At 44.7% G+C, this 20,599-nt stretch overlaps 1 long non-coding RNA gene across 1 annotated transcript; it reads left to right on the top strand.

Moving 5' to 3' along the window:
- Positions 1-1,170: 1,170 nt before the first annotated feature.
- Positions 1,171-13,735, top strand: LOC141407859 (uncharacterized). The gene is made up of 2 exons (XR_012418913.1): positions 1,171-1,391; positions 11,862-13,735. It is a non-coding gene; the product is annotated as an uncharacterized lncRNA (long non-coding RNA).
- The last annotated feature ends 6,864 nt before the right edge of the window (positions 13,736-20,599 follow it).

Below are 20,599 nucleotides of genomic sequence, written 5' to 3' on the forward strand. Positions count from 1 at the left end.
TGTTTTGAAGAGGGCTTGCTACTTATTCACTTATTTATTTATTTTTAGAGATCAGGTCTTGCTCTGCCACCCAGGCTGGAATGCAGTGGTGCAATTATGGCCCACTGCAGCCTTCAACTCCTGGCCTCAAGTGATTCTTCAGCCTCAGCCTCCTGAGTAGCTGGGACCACAGGTATGTGCTATCATACCTGGCTAATTTTTAAATTTTTTTGTAGAAATGGAGTCTTGCTATGTTGCCCAGGCTGGTCTTGAACTCCTAGACTCAAGTGATCCTCCTGCCTGTCCTCCCAAAGTGTTGTGATTATAGGCGTGAACCACCGCACCCAGCCTGAAGAGAGTTTAATAAAGGAATTGAGCAGGGTTGAAGAAAACTCCAAGGAGGATATGGTACCCCAGACTAGTAACAGACTAGTAACAGACTAGTAACAGACTAGTAACAGACTAGTAACAGGGGAAGACTAGGAACAGGGGAGATGTTATCCCCTTGGGCCTGAATGGGCAAAGGAAGGCTACCAGAACCTGGAGAGACCCATATTGTTTAGAGAGGGCTGGATTATTCTCATAAAGCACATAGTCAACTTGTGATGACTCCACAAAGAGAAAGCCAGGAGAAATGACCTCACTCTCCTCCCACCTTTTTATTTCCTGCCAGGACTGCCTATAGGGTACACCTCTCTCTGAAAGCCAGAGAGAGGGCACTCATTGATGGGGTCTACACAGTTAGCCTCCAGGAACCTAGGACAGAGAGGAGGTGGCCATAGAGTGGCTTTTGGAAGGGCATGAGATACTCTATTCACCATCCAGGACACAGGACAAGAAAATAGCATCCATATTTGTAGTAGTAGGGATAAGATTCAGGTGTGGTGTCTGTAGATAATATTATCCAATTCCTCCAACTTCTGGGGAGAATAACCTCCCGGTTTCAGGAAGCCCAGGGGCCAAAGCAAGGAGAGCCTTTGGGATCTGGCAAAGGATCTGAATAGAGAAGCTATTCAGATGCCAACTCAGGGCTGCCAAGATGGTGCAAGAAGCACCTTCGATTGGTAGGGTGTCCCTCGAGAGATGTTCCTCATCTGCTATTACTGGAATTTGCAACTCCTGTAAAAAGCTGCCTGGGGCATGAGTCACCCAGTCGCTGTCCAAACCACTGCCTCTGCAGCACACCATCCCATTCCCCGATTCTCCTCTCTCTTTCTGCAGCTGCAATCCGAGAGGCATTTGTTCCCTCCAGGGAGGGGCCCCAGGACCTGAAGCCAGCATCCTTTCCTGGCCAGCTGCCTTTGCACACTGCAGGTAGTCCGAGTTTTCTGGGTTCCAGGGAGAAAGAAGCCTGTCTGAAGAGCCCAGACAGTACGTCTCCTCATCACCTGGTACATACCTAGCGGGAAAAGGTGAGCACCAATAGGCCGTAACTGGGAGTCACCTGGATCAATGTTACAAGCTCAAGCATGATAAATGAATTTAGGACAGCTCCATGGAGCTAAGTTTTCTTTGCATTTCTTTTTTATTTGTTTGTTTTGTTTCAGCCTAAGACAGCATCCAATTCTTTGCATTTCTTAATAATTAGTTTGATCTGAATGCATCTGCTAGTTTTGCAGAAGCCTCAATCAGATGCATTAGGGGTCAGTTCAGTTTTTTGGTTTGTTTTTCTTGCAAGCTTCCTTTTCGTTCTCTTTTTGTCTGTATTTTTCTCCTCCCTTACACCTGTCTAAGGTAGTTATGTATCATCCCTGCCAGATTCTATCTAGTTGTGTCAGCAGTGGAGTGGGAGGGTGTTCAGGTCATGATGTGACTGTTATAAACTCAACCTACTGGCTGACACACATGACCTACCTAGAACTGAGAGGCTGTGTACTCAATGTTCCTCCGAGTCTTTTGCTGGCAAAGTCATCATGATTTCTGTTAACCCAAGAGGCACTGTTCGGAATTTTTGCCTTTACAAACTCTCACTTCACTTGGTGGAAGAAAACAAGGAGCTTTAGGCTCAAATGTAGGTTTGAATCCCTGTTTTACCCATCACTGGCTATGCAGCCTTAGACACGGGTTACTGAAGCTCTCTGAGCCTCCGTTGTCTATCTGTAACAATCGGCTTATTACCAACCTCACAGTATCGTCGTAGCAATCAAATGAGATAATGTAAGCAAACCACTTATACACGGTCTGACTTGGGAGCAGCCAACAATTTTAGTTTCCTCCGGTGCTCAGCCTCCTTAGCCACCAAAGCACACCCATTTTAACCATTTTTATTCAAGCTACTGACTCTAGGATCTTGCTTGACCGCAAGAAGAGTTAGCATGAACATGAAGAACTGTATCGTTATTCACAGCTTCCATTACTCCTTGTAGCTCCCTTAACCCAGGCAACACAGTGCCCTCACCAAACCTTCTGCCAGGTTGTGTCATATGAAGAGTGTGATGTGTGATGCGCATGTTGATTTGGGAGGTGGTAGATTCCGAGCAACGAGCTGGAAATGCAGGAGGTGGGTGGGCAGAGGTCATGGAATGTAAGGGTATGCCAGGGACTCAGGGGACTGGAGAGGGGCTGTGAAAAACTGTGGGACTGCTGAGAATCCTAGGGAATGAAATTTAAGCCTCTCTAATGGGACCATGCAGGGGATATTGGACAGGTTTGCCTGGCACACAAGAGGCCCTCAATTAATATTGGTGAATGAATACATTTGGAGGATTGGTGAATGGGCAAACCATTGGTGGTCTCAGGGGACTTAGAAGAATTGGGTTCCTGCTCAAATGCCCCTTATCGGAGAAGCATTCTTTGACATGCGCAACAGTACTCCATCAGGCCTTTCTCACAGTGCTTATTATCATATTGCATATTTATTATTTATTTATTTTTTCTTGAGACAGAGTCTTGCTCTGTCATCCAGGCTGGAGTGCAATGGCATGATCTCAGCTCAGGGCAACTGCTGCCTCCTAGGTTCAAGTGATTCTCCTGCCTCAGCCTCCCAAGTAGCTGGGATATAGGCACACGCCACCATGCCTGGCTTATTTTTGTATTTTTAGTAGCGATGGGGTTTTGCCATATTGGCCAGGCTGGTCTCAAACTCCTGACCTCAGGTGATCCACCCGCCTTGGCCTCCGAAACTGTTGGGATTACAGGTGTGAGTCACCACGCCCTGCCATATTGCATATTTATTATACACTTATTTGTTTACTGTTTGTCATATCCACTAGCATATAAGCCCTATGAGGGCAGGGATGTGGTCTCTTTGGGTCTCTCCTGTATCTTCAGGGACTAGAGTAAAGCTTGGCGCTGAGACACAGTAAATTTGTTTGTTTATTTATTTATTTATTTTGAGAGAGGGTTTCACTCTGTAACCCAGGCTAGAGTGCAGTGGTGCGCTGATTGCTTACTCTAGCCTTTACCTCCCTAGGCTCAAGTGATCCTCTTACCTCAGCCTCCTGAGTAGCTGGAAGGCTACTTGGCATCCCAGCTAATAAAAAAAATTAGCAGGGCTAATATTTGTAGAGCTGGGGTTTCACCACATTGCCCAGGCTGGTCTTAAACTCCTGGGCTCAAGCAATCCACCTGCCTTGGCCTCCCAGAGTGCTAGGCTTACAGGCGGGAGCCACCATGCCCAACCTTCAGTAAGTGTATTTAAGTAAGTGATTGCAGACGGGAGAGCTCTTATAGAGGTGGGTGGGAATGAGAGCGCCTGGGAGAAGGACTTGCAGTGCTTCTCAAACTTCAGTTGCCTGAGACTCACCTGTGGTTGGGTTGAAACTCCTGACCTACTCAATCAGAATCTGAATCAGGAACATGGAGGCCTGCATTTATCAGCTGCTCTGGTAGTTCGAATGCAGATGTTTTGAGGACCACATTAAGAAATACTTGCCTCACCGGGCACAGTAGCTCATGCCTGTAATCCCAGCACTTTGGGAGGCCGAGGTGGGCGGATCACGAGGTCAGGAGATCGAGACCATCCTGGCTAACACGGTGAAGCCCCGTCTCTACTAAAAATACAAAAAATTAACAGGGCATGGTGACGGGCACCTGTAGTCCCAGCTACTCGGGAGGCTGAAGCAAGATAATGGCATGAACCCAGGAGGCAGAGCTTGCAGTGAGCCAAGATCACGCCACTGCACTCCAGCCTGGGCAACAGAGCAAGACTCTGTCTCAAACAAACAAAACAAAATAAAACAAAAAAAATACTTGCTTCATAGAAATGGATGGATTCCCCCCAACAATATATCTCCCTTCTGGAATGGACTTTTCCTCTCTACTTATCTCCAAATCACTTTGCAACCTCCAGGCACTCGATCTAAGAGCTCTTCACAGCTTTATAGATCACCTTGGTGAAGGCCACCCAGGATAACTTGATGAAAAGGAAGAGACAGATTTCTCCAAAACACTCCATTCAAAAATGATGCTCCAAGTCTCCCAAAACACTCCTTCCTAAATGCCCCACTTGCTTTCACATTATAAAAATATTTATTTATTTATTTTTACTTTTAGCCCGTTAGTGTCCATTATCTAACAGTCTCTAGTCTCTTATTTCTAAATGATCCTTTGTGTTTGGATTGCTCATTTTAGCAAGTAACCTCAAAGAATGAAGATTGCAACTTTTATGTTCTATCTTCTCTTAGTGCTAGCTGTTCAAGAGGATGCTCGCTTAATGCTCTTAACTCCTGTACCAATTAACAGCCACAGCAGGGCTCTGAGTAGGAGCTTGAAACACCAAAATGAGGACAAGTGCAATACTAATAATAACAGTTTGTTGGAAATAACAGCTTCCAAGTTTCTCCCTTTCCATAACACCAATGACTTGAAGTAAGGAAAGAGGAATTTACCTTTTCTCTTTTTTTGAGACAGAGTCTCCACCCGGGCTGGAGTGCAGTGGCACAATCATGGCTCCCTGCAGCCTTCACCTGGGCTCAAGTGATCCTTCCGCCTCAGCTTCCCAAGTGTCTGGGATTATAGGCACATGCCACAATGCCTGGCTAATGTTTTATTTTTTGTAGAGATGAGGTCCCACTGTGTCACCCAGGCTGGTTTCAAACTCCTGGCCTGAAGTTATCCTCCCACTTCAGCCTCCCAAAGTACTGAAATTACAGGCATGAGTCACTGTGCCAGGCAAAAAAGGAATTTTTATATTGCTATGTGACTTTCACTTTTTCTTCCCTACTCTTTTGCTTTCTTTGCTAACCCCTCAGCATTCTCTGGCTCTAAAGGAAATTATTCATGTAGACTTAAGAATATGTTTACAGTATGGATTTCTAGGTTAACACAGAGAGATTTTGCAGGATGAACAAAAAGGGATGCTAACAATTTTGCTGTTGCTGACTCACCTTACATTTAAAGCATAAATTGTGGCTCACGCCTATAGTCCTAGCACCTTGGGAAGCTGAGGTGGGAGGACTGCTTGAGCCCAGGAGTTCAAGATCAGCCTGAGCAACATAGGGAGACCCCATCTGTACCAAAAATAGAAAAATTAGCCAGGCATGGTGGTGTGCACCTGTAGTCCCAGCTGCTTAAGAGACTGAGGTGCAAGGATCGATTAAGCCTGGGAGTTTCAGGCTGCAGTGAGCCATAATCATGCCGCTGTATTCCAGCCTGGATGACAGAGCAAAACTCTGTCAAAAAAATTAATAAAGAGGCATATATTGGCAGGACAGATGGATCTTGCCCTCTGAATTTGTGGAAATGTTATTTTACTCCTGTGCCCGTCACTGAGGATAAAAGCAGTGGTGGAAGAATGAAGGCTAGGACTGACTTGATTAGCACCTATTGCCGGTGGTGGTGGTGGTGATAATGATAATGCATATCTGTGCATGTATGTTGCAGTAAATAGTCTCATCTTTTATTAAAATGCTTCTGACGATTCTTCAGTCCTTACTTCCAGCCCTAAATCTGAAATCCTGCCATCTTTTCCTTTTCAGTTACTGACCCTGCCATTCTCCCAGAGCCCTTGTTTTGAATATTAGAAGCCAACTTTGATCCCTTTCACTCATAAATCCTTGCTACATCCCGTGCAGTCTGCCTCCCTTGTCTTTCTCACATGCATCTCTTTCCCATTCTCTTTGCTACCATGGTAATTCCAATCTGCACAATTCCCCAATCTGTACCCTCTTCCCCATTCATCCTACATATCCTTCATGGTTTAAGCCTCCTAAATCAATAACTGGGTTTCAATGGCTATCAGTTAAACCATGGAAAAGATATACAAACCCATCAGCCTGGTTGTCAAGACCTTCCACAAGAAAGCCCCTATCTGGCTAAGCATATCCCCTATACACTGACATTTTCATGCTTCAGGTATTTGCTCAGGCTGTGTCTATGTCCAGGAATGCCTTCCTTTGGTGTTGTGTGTCTGTAAAGATCTTTTTTCACTATTTGAAGCCTCATGAAGTGCCTATAAATCAACCCTTTGGTTTAGCCAATCTTTACTGAGTATTTTAGGCACAGTGCTAGGTACTAGGGAAGACAAATAAATAGATCATGGTCTCTGCTCTCGGAGGAGTTCACAGCCTGATAGGGAAGAGGGACGGAAGAGCAGATAATTCAATAAAGCTAATAGTTCCAAGGATTCAGATTTCTGTGGAGTACTGAGAAGGGGCACCTGACTTAGACCTTTTTGTGGGATGGAAATGGTAAGAGGATGGGGAAGTTGATATTTGGGCCAAGTCTTAAGGGGTGGGCAAAAGTTAGGTGAAGATTGTAGGGCAAGGCACGAGGCAAAGATGGAGATGGAACCAACATAAAGAGGTGGGGTACTGAGCAAGCCACAGCTCCACGAAGAGTCACAGCCAGTTGCCCAGTCACATGGGACATATCTGAGCAGGCTGTAGAGAAACACCGTGCCTCAGAACAGTTCATCAAAGAGAGGAAGAGAGATGTATTTTTCCCTTGTTTCCTCTTGACTCTCATTAATTAAAGTTTATTTCATGGAGCATTAAGTCTCCACACTTAAACTAGCATTTCTGGGGAGCTGCTGGGAAGGCCAGATCCCAGGCTCTGTTGCATGGTGCTTCATCTAACTCTAGACATCATGAGCAGAGTCAAGTCTCCATGAGGCTGGTGTGGTGAGGAACTTGGGTGTCCAGCTGCTATGGCCCCTGCCATGGTGAATGCAATGAAGATTGTGCCTGACCCCAGCCTTATCTCAGGGAAGGCAAGAAGGTCAGCACTGGGGCAGTGGAGGTTTTGGCTGTAATAATGGTGTCTGGGCTTTCCAAGAGGGGGAGCATCAATTGTGACTGATAAGTCCACCCCTGGAGCTCCTTAGCTATACTTATGGCTTTTTATGATATCCAGCTTTCATGCTGTAATATTCGGCCTCAAGTTTTGGAAGACAGGGCTACTACATGGAGGGTGGATCTGAGGAGGGCAGGATCAGGAGCAGAGAGATTAGGTAGGATGCCACTGCAATAGTCTTAGCAAGCATCTCAACTGGGACAATGATCATGGCAATGAAAAGGAGGAAGAGAACTTGAGAAACATTTAGGAGTTAAACAAAATTTGGCGATTGATGGATGTGGGGGTTAAGGGAGAAGAAGGAATCCAGGTTGAGTCCCAGCTTTCTACCTTGGGTAACTGGAGGAAGGATAGTGATTCCAGCATCTGAAATGGAGAAGTCAGATGTTTTCCATTAACTACTGGAATCATGGATAAAAACCAAAAGGTTAAGGTCATAGTTTTCTAACGGCTCAAATGAAGTTTACCAGAAAAATAAAGGCCAGAATGGGACCTTTGTCAGAATAGTGAAGTTTTTATATCATAACAGAGAAACAAAAATTTTAGTTTCTCTATTTTTTTGAATCTATTTTTTCAAAATAAATTGAGTGTCCTCTTTAGAAGCTCTCTTTTAAAATTTCGTTTTATGTTAATCTGACAGCTGTTAGAAGATGCTATTATCTTTCGTTTTGCATTACTGCCTTACAGAATAGATTTAAAAAATAGATATACTGTATAATCACACAAGTCGAGGAGCTCTTTTTTAGCCCTGAGAGTGGGAGGTAGATTGGCATGCGAGAGATGCTGGGTTCATTCTGTAAGCGTATTCGCAGTCATGTTGTTGCATTGACCTGTCAAAATTTAAACTCTGAGAAGAGCGAACTGGTTTCTTGCCCATAATAAAATCATGTCTGAGGTCAGGAGCTTGCAGATCAGCAGGTCTACTTCACCCGATAGCTGCCCAGAGCTTGGTTTTAAAAGGACAGAAACATCCAGACAGGATGTTGGGATCTAGAAATAGTGTCAAGCCGTTCTTGTGATGGTTTGTTTTCCTTTGACCTCTTTGCAAAGTTAGGCTATTGTTTCTCTTTCACATCAGGTCTTAGAAAATATATGGCAAGGTAGTTCTGGACATCTTGACTTGAAATTTCCAGCAGCTCTTCCAGCAAGTGCTTTTTTGTCTCCATGGAAACCAACAATGTTTTGAAGAGGCGGTGACAGGTTGAGCACATAGGAGCTACCATGGGGAGTGCATGTCAGTCTATCGGTTAAAGTCAATGGCAAAATACCCACAGTTCTGGGGCTTTCTCTGGCACACCCAACTTGACCTTCCAAAGGAAGAGAAGCAGAATGATGAAGATGAAGTCATTCTTCCCCCCCAGCATTTCAAGCCTGTACACTGGTTCCTCTTTACGTCACCAATTCATTCTTCCAATTCATCTTCAGCACTCCCACTTTTAAGCCACCAGTGGGGCAGATGCGGTGACTGACGCCTGTGTGAATCTTGTGATCACAGTGCTAGGGAGATGGCTCTGGCAAGGGGAGGCTACTTTTCCATTGGCTGATATTTCCTTGCTTGTGGGATTCATTCCCAGGAACCCTAGCTTTTCTTACTAGTAAATTTCAGGTTGGGGCAGTTGCTTTAAGAATTCATGGTTTTCACATATGCATGTGTGGGGGAGAGAGGAGCATGCATTTTTCACAAACCCTGGGATTCTTCTGGATTTGGGGAGACATTCCTGACTGATCCATAGAGACATGACCCACCTGCAAAAATCCAATTACATGGAGCACTATTAACAGGGGAGCAGTACTGACCTTCCACTCCAGCTTCCTAATCAGCTAGTAATAATACGTTTTTATGGGAACAAATATATGTAGGGTGGGTGTGGGGGCTCATGCCTGTAATCCCAATGCTTTGGGAGGCCGAGGCAAGTGGATTGCTTGAATACAGGAGTTTGAGACCAGCCTGGGCAGCATAGCAAAACCTTGTCTCTGCAAAAAAAAAAAAAAAAAAAAAAAAAAACAGGGGTCCAGACACGGTGGCTCATGCCTGTAATCCTAGCATTTTGGGAGGCCAAGGCGGGAGGATTGCCTAAGCTCAAGAGTTTGAGACCAGCCTGGGTAACACGGTGAAACCCCATCTTTAGTAAAAAAATACAAAAAATTAGCCAGGCATGGTGGTGCACACCTATAGTCCCAGCTACTCTAGGGGCTGAGGCAGGAGAATCGCTTGAACCTGGGAGGTGTAGGCTGCAATGAGCCGAGATTGTGACACTGCACTCCAGCCTGGCGACAAAGCGAGACTCCATCTCAAAAATAAACAAACAAATAAATAAATAAATAAACTGGGCATGGTGGTGTGTGCTTGTAGTCCCAGCTACTCGGGAGGCTGAGGCAGGAGGATCCTTTGAGTCCAGGAGGTCGAAGCTGTAGTGAGCTGTGATTGTGCCACTGCACTCCAGCCTGGGCAGCAGAGTGAGACTGTGTCTCAAGAAAGAAAAAGGAACAAAGGAAGGGAGGGAGGGAGGAAGGAAGGAAAGAAAGGAGGAAGGAAGGAAAGAAAGAAGGAAGGAAGGAAGGAAGGGAGGAAGGGAGGAAGGGAGGGAGGGAGGGAGGGAATGAGGGAGGGAGGAGGGAGGAAGGAAGGAAAGAAGGAAGAAAGGAAAGAAGCAAAGAAGTGTAATTTTCAATAAGATTCAGCAAAAACACTTTGCTGCTCTCACAAATGCAAAAGGAGAAACTGTTGTATTTCTTTTTCTCGTGCTTTTACAAGCCATTTGACCACAGAAGAGGCACTCTTATTTGTCTCATCATACGCTCTCATCTTAGAACTTGCAGGAGATGCCACATCCGCCCTTGGTCTTGACCACTCATATGCACCTGTGTCCCTTGCCTTGAGGGCTTTCTCCATTTGTTGACACCGGGGAAAGGCCCGAAAGCATCTGGGATTAACATCCTCTCACAGCAGCCCTCATACAATGACTGCTGAGAGCTGGAACACAAATATTCCTACTCCTTCACCATTTGGAACATGAAGACCAAAGTGTGTATTCTCCATTGGCCCTCTGGGGTCCCCAGAGGGATGGAACTCCAGTCGCCCACAGGACTAACTTGCTCAATGTACTTTTTTACTGACTCTTGCCTGTCTTATTTCCCTACTTTCCTACAAATATTTCCTGGGCGGGCTTCTTATGTATTTATTGTTATTTCATTTTCCCATCAACTTTTTTTAATTGAGTTGAAATTCACATAACATAAAATGAACCTTTGCAAAGTAAACAGTTCAATGACATTTAGTATAGGCGCAATGTTGTTCAACCCCACTTCTAATTCCAAAATATTTTCATTACCTCAAAAGAATACCCTATACCCATTAAACAGTTACTCCTCCTTCTTTCCTACCCTGCCCCCCCCACCCCGCCCCCAGTCCCTGGCAACCACCAATCTGCTTCCTGTCTCTATGGATTTGCCTGTTCTGGATATTGCATACTGATGGAAGCATACGTTACGTGATCTTTTGTGTCTGGCTTCTTTCACTTAGGATAATGTTTTCAAGGTTCATCTGTGTTACAGCATGTATCAATATTTCATCCTTTTTTATGGCTGCATAATATTCCATTGTATAGACCACAATTTATTTATTCTTTTATCCATTAATGGACATTTGGGTTGTTTCCACCTCTTGGCTGAAGAATCCTGCTTTGAACATCCATGTACAAGTATTTGTTTGAGCACCTGTTTTTTAAATTCCTTTGAGAATATACTTAAAAGTGGAATTGTAGCATCACATGGCAATTCCATTAACTTCTTGAAGAATCGCTCAACTGTTTCCACAGCAGCTATACAAGGATTGCAGTTTCTCCCCATCTTTGCCAGTACTTGCCATCTTCTGTTTCTGTTTTTGATTTTATTATGGCATACTAGTGGGTGTGAAGTGGTAATCTCTGTTTCTGTTTGCATTTCTCTAATTATTAATGATGGTAAGCATATTTTTTCTTTATTTTTATAGACAGGGTCTTGCTCTGTCGCCTAGGCTGGAGTGCACATGACCATAGCTCACTGCAGCCTCAAACTCCTGGGCTTAAGTGATCCTTCCACCTCAGCCTCCTAAGTAGCTGGGATTACAGTCATGCACCACCACACCTTGCTAATTTAATTAATTAATTATTATTATTATTTTTTTTGGTAGGGACAAGGTCTCACTATGTTGCCCAGGCTTGTCTCAAACTCCTGGGCTCAAGTAATTGTCCTGCCTCGGCCTCTCAAACTGTTGGGATTATAGTTATGAGCCGTCACACCCAGCCTAAGTATCTGCTTACTTATTTGTTCTTATTTTGAAAAGTTCCAAACACATTGAAAAGTTAAAAAAAAAAAAAAAGGACACAGAACACCTCCTGTGTATACCCTCCACTTCTAATTGCGCATTTCCTGCAAACTAGAAGTTTTGTGTAGAGGCTTGAATAGGTTCAGGTGAAACTTTTCAACTTGGCATCTTTAATAATATTAGCAGGTGAGAGTACTGAGCGTTTTCTATGGGCCAATGGTCTCACACCGATATTCTCACGGAATCTCATAATGACTCTGGGTAGAGGATGCAGTGGTTGCTTCTACCTCCCTAGAATCCACAGCGCTCTTTCCTGGTAATGACATTTTGATTTTCCTCACAGAAATCACTCATCCTTTGTCGATCCACCTGCTCAGATGAGGCTGACCTCAACTTCCAACCCCAGAGGTACACGTGACTGAGGCATTACAACTAGAGACGCCTTGATTGGCCAGGGAGAGGCACATGATCCATGTTGGGCCAATAAGAGCCAGCCTCTGAGCTACCGTAGATCATTGAATAGAAGGTACGTCTTTGTAGGACTCACTGTTCTTTTACATATGCTGAAGACGGTGCTGCCAAGTAGTTATAAAATAGTATCAATTGTAAGATAAATCCTAATTTCAGAAATGTTCATATGTGAAAGGAAAGAAACTGTCTTAGATTGCTGGACTGGAGGTCATCTCACCTTCCCTGGAGAAGAGTCTGTCTGAAGAGTTGAGTAGTGTTTACCTCCACCCCCTATTTATTTTATTTTATTTTTTTAAGAGATGAGATCTCTGTGTTGCCCAGGCTAGAGTGCAGTGGCTATTCACAGGCTCAATCATGACACATTCAGCCTCATATTCCTAGCTTCAAGTGATTCTCCCACTTCAGCCTCCCAATAGCTGGGACTACAGGCTACAGGCACCTGCCACCGTGCCCAGCTTCCTGGTTAACCCTCCACACCTTTCTGCCCCTTCTCCAGTGCCCCACAGTCATGCACTGGGAAGCTACTGGTTGGAGCTCTGGATGCTTAAGAAACAGACCCCCAGATCCCCACCAAGGCTTGCTGAAAATGCCCTGTACTCACTTACCCATCTGCCTTGACAACCAGGGTGTTCTGGTTCTTTGAATTTGTAGGACTGCATGGACTCCACTCCAGTGAGGGGCCAGCACAAAAGGCAGTTACACAGCTTCCAGAGGCAGCTGTATGATGGGTGACAATTCCACTGGGAGTGACCATGGTGGTTAGGGCACTCAGAGGTGGGGTGGGGAGTACCAGGAACCAGCATTCCCCCCACTCAAAGTCTCCAGGTATTGGGCCGAGGAATTGGACTGTTGAAAGAGTGACCACTTACTTAGCTGCGTAACGTTGGATGAGTTAGCCAGCCTCTCTGAGCCGCAGCCAGTTTGTCATTTACAGGGTTGCAGAGAAGATTAAATGAGATCATCTTTACGGAGCTTATCACAATGCCAAGCACATTGCAAGTACTGAACACTTGTTAGCTGTCACTCTGCCCAAGGTTAGCCAGCCCTTAAGTGTTCTGGCCAGGCTTGAACCCAGGGATGTCTGGCTCAACTGCTGAGCTCTTAACACCTCTTCAGGATCTTTTCACAGCCTTACCCTATTCTCCCTTCCCCTGACTCTTGTCACTCTCTGAAGCTCACAGCTAAATTGTAACAAAAGAGGAATCTGTGGCTAATGGCTCAGCAGGATTAGGAAGAACTGCTGGGTACATCCGCTGCACATGTTGACAGATTCCAGAAAACAAAATTGTTATCAACTCAACGCACTTTGGTGTTTGTGGTGGGCAGCACTTCACTTGGAGGATTGGTTGTGAGGCAACTCCCACGGAGGGCTTCCAGGGGTTCCCATACCCTTGTGCTATGTGTCTTTCAAAAACACAAAGTGTATTCTGCTTCAGGCAGCAGAGACGGAAATAAAAGAAAAAATAATCACAAAGTTTAGGAATGAGGTTTGTTTTTTCCAGACACTGCTATTCCCTGAGGCCATTCTATGGTCTTTTTATTTGAATCTCAAAGGTCAAAAGATTTTTTTTTTTTTTTAAGCAGAGGTGGATGCAGGAGAAATCTAGCTATGAGGATGTGCGTGGCAGGTTTCAAGGCAGCCCACGACGTGAGTGGCCTGACAACTTGGTCCCTGCAAGAGGAGGCCGGTGTGGGGGTGATGTGGCGGGGGTGGGATACAGACAGAGACCAGGAGAGAAACAGAAAGTGAGAAAAAGAGACAGAGAGAAAGAAACAGAGCCACACAGAAACACACACACGCACGCACGCACACACACACACACACACACAGAGAGAGAGAGAGAGAAATAGAACATAAGAAAAGAGAGAACAGGAGAAGAGAAACACAGAGAGAAGCAGGTATGGAACTAGAAGAGACAGAAAGACAAAGAGACAGAGAATCAGGAGACAGTGGCTAAGAGAGGCAGGACCCCAGGTCCTCTGGGATTTAGCCAAAGGCACTGCCCACAGCTTGGCCTTCTGTTGACTTCATTCATTCATTCAAAAAATATTTAAGACTGCTAGACTTGAGTGGCAACAAAGGCCTCCATTTCTCAAGCATTCTCCATGTACCAGGCACTGTGCTAAACATTTTACCTGTATTATCTCATTTTGTTCTCACTAGTAACTATACAGAGTAGTTACCATTATTATAGATTCATTTTACACATTGGGAAACTGATGCCTCTGGCTAAAGTCCCAGGGATACTAAGTGATAGAGCCAGGTCTGCCTGCCTAGATCTCTCACTGTGCCATTAGGCCATTCCCATCACTATTGCTCCCCTTCCTTCCTTCCTTCCTTCCTTCCTTCCTTCCTTCCTTCCTTCCTTCCTTCCTTCCTTCCTTGTCCCCCTCCCCCTCCCCCCTTCCTCCTCCTCCTCTTCTTCTTCTTCTTCTTCCTTTTCTTCCTCTTCTTCTCTTCCTCTTCTTCCTTCTCTTCCTCCTCCTCCTCCTTCTTCTTTTTGTTTTTTGACACAGAGTCTCTCTTTGTCACTTACACTGGAGTGCAATGGCATGATCTTGGCTCACTGCAACCTCTGTCTCCCAGGCTCAAGCAATTCTCCCGCCTCAGCCTCCCAAGTAGCTGGGATTACAGGGGCCCGCCACCACGCTCGGCTAATTTTTTGTATTTTTAGTGGAGATGGGGTTTTGCTGTGTTGGCCAGGCTGGTCTCAAACTCCTGACCTCAGATGATCCACCCGCCTCGGCCTCCCAAAGTGCTGGGATTACAGGCATGAGCCACTGCTCCTGGCTCACTATTGCTCTTCTAAACGGGACAGGAGACAGAAAGTGAGGCTCAGCAGGTAGGGAAGGAGCATCTGCTTCAGGAATTCTTCTTGTAGGCAGGGAGATCACAGGGAGCTGAATTAAAACAGTAAGAAGGCTGTTCCACATAAACATAGGGCTTTTAACACAGTGGAAGGATGGGCAGAATTGGCAGGGAACAATAAATCATGCCCCTAAAAGCACAACCTGCCTGTGTCCTGAGAAGACGAGGATTAGAAGAGTTCAAAAATTCACAAACTGATGGCAATTAGAATATCAGGTATAAGGAGCTACAAGTCTTGAGAATTTGTTTCTTTTTTTAACAAGGTACTAACTCACCATATCAAGTGGCTTTGCAGTGAGCACTGCTTGCTTGGTGTGTGGAGTCCTTTAGAACAGGGATTTTTAGTCTGAGGATGTGGGTGGACTCTGGTTTGTTGGGAGTCTCCTGAGTTTGGATAGAGCTTTCCTGGTTTGGTTCTCTGGAAGCAGACCCTGAGTCATGGATTCTTCTAGAAGTGGTTCATTTGGAGGTGATACCAGGATGCACCAGAAAAGGCACAAAGAAGTGAGGCTCGGAAAGGAAGAAAGCCAATAAAAGGCATGTTACTGACCGCCGTGGACAACCGAGGCCCTGATCTCCCTGGGAACTCTGGGGACAGCGCAGAACATGCCTCAAAGGTGTCCTTCCTAAGGAAAGGGGGAACTGGGTATTTACCCCTCAACCCCATCCCTCTTTAGCTGAGGTCTGCTTCCAGGCATATCCCTCTGGCAGTTTCAGATACCTTATGAGCCACCAACATAGACTATTTGATTCCTACCTGTGGGTCTTGAATCCTTACAGATCTCATTGTTAGAGGTAGGAAAACTGCTTGTATGTTACATCAATATGATAATTTTTCAGATGAAGTATAGGTGTTTTGTGAGTATGACTGAATTCATTTTTTTTGTTTTGTTTTTTTTAGACGGAGTCTGGCTCTGTCGCCCAGGCTGGAGTGCAGTGGCCGGATCTCAGCTCACGGCAAGCTCCGCCTCCCGGGTTTCCGCCATTCTCCTGCCTCAGCCTCCTGAGTAGCTGGGACTACAGGCGGCCGCCACCTCGCCTGGCTAGTTTTTTGTATTTTTTAGTAGAGACGGGGTTTCACCGTATCAGCCAGGATGGTCTCGATCTCCTGACCTTGTGATCCGCCCGTCTCGGCCTCCCAAAGTGCTGGGATTACAGGCTTGAGCCACCGCGCCCGGCTACGACTGAATTCTTAATAGCTCTCTGTATGTGTGAAGTTGGGGTGGAGTGGGGAGACAGGATGTATTTTTTCTTTCTTTCTTTCTTTCTTTCTTTCTTTCTTTCTTTCTTTCTTTCTTTCTTTCTTTCTTTCTTTCTTTCTTTCTTCCTTTCTTTCTTTCTTTCTTTCTTTCTTTCTTTCTTTCTTTCTTTCTTTCTTTCTTTCTTTTAGACAAGATCTTACTCTGTGGCCCACGCTGAAGTGCAGTGGCACGATCATGGTTCACTGTAGCCTTGACCTCCTGGGCTCAGGAGATCCTCCTGCCTCAGCCTCCCAAGTAGCTGGGACCACAGGTGCACACCACCACACTCGGCTAATTTTTAAATTATGTATATAGATGGGGTCTCCCTATGTTGCCTAGGCTGGTCTCAAACTCCCAGACTCAAGGGATCCTCCTGCCTTAGCTTTCCAAAGTGCTAAGATTACAGGCATGGGCCACAGCGCCTGGCCGATAGGATGTATTTTCTTCATTACTTGAGATATAAATAGTTTTCTATTACCAAGACCTCTTTTAATTTCAAGGGACAGAAACCCAACTCAAATTGGTTTCATCCCAAAGAGAATGTTTGGTTCATATGATTGCAAAGGTGAGAGGTGGGTAGGTCTCACTTGCAGTTCAGCTGAATCTAGGAACTCCAACAACATCACCAGGGATCTGTCTTTTTCTCTTTCTAGGCTCTTTTTACTTTCTCTTGTTTTCATTTGCAGTCATGATTGCCCTGCGTGGCAATAAAATGGCTCCCAGTGGATCTACGCACACCTCCTAGAGGCCTGGGAGCTCCTGTCCAAAGAGCGAGTCAGTTTCCCATTGGCCAGTCTGGATCATGTGACTTTCTCTGAGCTATCATGGAATCTTTGATTGCCCAGGCTGCGGTCAGGTGCTCATGGTGTCAGGAGGGAGGATCAGTTCTACTTAAGCACATAGCCCCAGAGTCCCTGTCTCTTTCCTCAAAGGAATAATTGAGGACCTGTTATCATGAGGAGAGGGCCTAGATTTCCATTATAACCAACATATGGAGTCCCTGAAGTGAAAAAGGGACCCTTCTTTTGGAAAATGTTGAGCTCTAGGCCAAAATGTACCAGGGTCTTTTCAGAGAGATATGCAATTGCTTGGCCATGGTGTATGGCTGCTCTTTCATTGTTTGATGAAATCCTCTTGATTATATAACCTCTCAGAAAATTCTCCAGTAGAAAATAGTTGAAAGAAAGGAAGGAAGGACGATGAGGAGGGAAACTGGGGAAGCAGAGCAGAGCGAGGCTTCAAATAGTCATTGGAGAGGAGGGCCAGGTGGAAGTCATCTTCCTCCAGATGGGCTCCTGGAGTATTGAAGGTCAAGTCCAGACTGATGAGAAAAGATGAATTCTAGAGCCACTAGTAAAGGCTCCAGAGATAAACAAGCTCATCCTCCTGCTGATTGTCCTTCATAGTCTTTTTAGCTTTCGATGGAACAAACTGTGCTGTGATAAACAACCCTGTATAAAAATCCTGACCCCAGGTGTTGAGCATTTCTGTGGGATCCGTGGAATAAATTAGGATGCAGCACACTGTGGCCTATAACTCAGCTTTAGAGCTCTGTGTAATGACGTGGAGAGATGTCCATTCGAGATATGTTCTTTCTTCCTGAATCTATGTTGAGAGAGATAGACATAAAGATATAGATATATCAAGGGCAGGAGCAGGGGGAGCAAAGTGCATAATGACTTCTTTTGAGGAAAACAAAGTCTTTCATATGTATCTTTATGAGCAAAGAGAATGATGTGGAAGGAACTACACCAAACAGTACTGGAAACATCGATGTTTCAAAGATGTGGGATGAGAGGGGTTGAGAAAGGTTATTAGCTTGCTTACTAGCCCTGTGTGTTGCTTGAATCCTATAATTGCATGTGACTTTTTTTTCTTTTTCTTTCTTTTCTTTTTTTTTTGACAGAGTCTCACTCTGTTGCCGACGCTGAAGTGCAGTGGTGTGATCTCGGCTCACTGCAACCTCCTCCTCCCAGGTTCATGTGATTCTCCTGCCTCAGCCTCCTGAGTGGAGTAGCTAGGACTAAAGGCATGGACCACCATGCCCAGCTAATTTTTGTATTTTTAGTAGAGATGGGGTTTCACCATGTTGGCCAGGCTAGTCTTGAACTCCTGACGCCCCTCAAGCAATCTGCCCACCTCAGCCTCTTAAAGTGTTGGGATTACAGGTACGAGCCACCACGCCCGGCCACATGTGACATTTTAAAGCATGTATATATTTCACATGCCATAAAACAAAATATGAAAAGAAAAAAAATTATTGTATTTGTGAATGGTCTCTCAATATTAAACTCTACAGAAATCTACTTCTCCCTACTCCTGCCTTCTTAGAAGGAAGGACACCAAGGAGGGTCCTGCAGGTTGGTGGATGGGGAAGCAAAAAGGGAGACCTTTCTTGTATGTATCTATGTATGAATTTATTCAGCCTGAGATTTTATTAGTAAAGGAAGTCCTCTCAAGCAGTCTCACCTGGCACAAAAGTTGTGAGATTCATGACGTTAGAAAATTTGCAAATCAAATGGTTCATTTTGTATGATACTGTACTTGCAGGTGGGATTACGTTGATTATGCACTATGAGTAGCATATTTTATTTTTCTTTCTTTTTAAAAAATTGGTTTTGGCAAGAACACTTAATATGAGATCTCAACTTCTAACAGATTAAAAAAAAAATTTTTTTTGAGACAGAGTCTCGCTTTGTCACCCAGGCTGGAATGCAGTGGTGTGATAATAGCTTACTGTAACTTCAAACTCCTGGGCTCAAGGGATCCTGCTGCCTCAGCCTCTCCAGTAGCTAGGACTACAAGCATGTACCACCACACTCAGCTAAGTTTTTAATCTTTTTGTGAAGATGGGATCTTGCCATGTTGCCCAGGCTGGTCTCAAACTCCTGACCTCAAGCGATCCTCTGACCTTGGCCTCCCAAAGTGCTAGGATTACTGGTGTGAGCCACTGCACCTGGCCCTGAACAGATTTTTCAGTGTACAATGTAGCATTGGAGAACTTGTTCATCTTATGCATTATTTTTATATAAGAAGGGTGTGGTGGTAGGGTTGCTAGAGAAAATTCAGGATCCCAGTTAAATTTGAATTTCAGATAAACAACACTTTTCTTTTTTTAAGTATAAATATGTCCCAAATATTACACTTTCGCATTGGCCCAACTTGGCTCATGTGACCATCTCTCCACTAATCATGGAACCTCTGATTGGCCGGACCATGGTCAGGTGTCCCACAGTCAGAACTTTATTATTAATACTACAGGTTTGTTTAACTTTCAAATTTAATTGGGTATCTTGTATTTTTATTTTGTACGTTTGGTAACCCTACGTGGAAGAAAGTCAGATGGGTAGGGTGTGGGAGAATTCCTGAGTTTGGGGAAGGAGAGAGATTTGAGTAGGTTCCCAGGAATGTGAGACTCTTGGGGACAGAAATGGGTACAGAGGATTTTATAGAAGTTTTTCTGTGTGATGTGCCTGGTCATACACTTCCCACTCCGTCCCTTCTGGAGAACATCAGCACAAGTTAGAGTGTTTGAAAGTCTTTTGCGTGGTTCACTGGTTGGGGGCAGCGTCGTATGAGCCCTGGGTCCAAAGCCACCCCATTTTTTATCCATAACACGCAGCCTGGGCAAAGAGGAGCAACAATGATGCTGGTTTCTTTTACTGCTGAGAATGAAGGGCAGCCTGCTAATTCTCCAAATCATATTTTGTTTTACCGGAATGAACCCATTTCATCAGATGTCTTTGTCCAAAGAAAATAACCATTGTGAGGAAACAGAAGTGTGATTCCGTTTCTGTAGGATTCGCAAGGCCTTCCTTGAGAATCCCATGCTGAGGATGCCATCTGGTGGTTTAAAGGGACCCAACTTGCCAGTGACACTGGCCCTGCTTTGGGCTTCTCTATTGGCTGATAGTCATTTCTTCACCAAATATTTGAGTGCCTACTCTGCACCAGGCACCGTGATAGCGCCACCAACAATAGTATTAATGACATAGTTTTAGAATGGTATAGGCATACCATGTTTCATTGGGCTTTGCTTTATTGCACTTTGCAGAGACCGATTTTCTACAGATTGAAGGTTTGTAGCAACCCTGCACGGAACAAGTTTAGTGATGCCGATTTCCCAACAGCATGTGCTTACTTTATGTCTCTGTGTCATGTTTTATTAATTCTCACAATATTTCAACTTTTTAACTATTATTATGTCTATTAAAGTGATCTATGATGGGTGATCTTTGATATTACTACTGTAATTGTTTTGGGATGTCATGAACTGCACCCATAGAAGATGGCAAAAGTATTCCATAAATGCTGTGTGTGTTCCGACTGCTGCACAGACTGGCTGTTTCACCATCTCTCTTCCAATCTTTAGGTCTCTCTGTTCCTTAAGACACAACAATATTGAAGTTAGGCCAATTAATAACCCTGCAATGGCCTCTAAGTGTTGACGTGAAAGGAAGAGTTGCCCATCTCTCATTTTGAATCAAGAGGCAGAAATGA

This window comes from Macaca fascicularis, chromosome 10 (assembly GCF_037993035.2).
Source record: "Macaca fascicularis isolate 582-1 chromosome 10, T2T-MFA8v1.1".
NCBI lineage: Eukaryota > Metazoa > Chordata > Mammalia > Primates > Cercopithecidae > Macaca > Macaca fascicularis.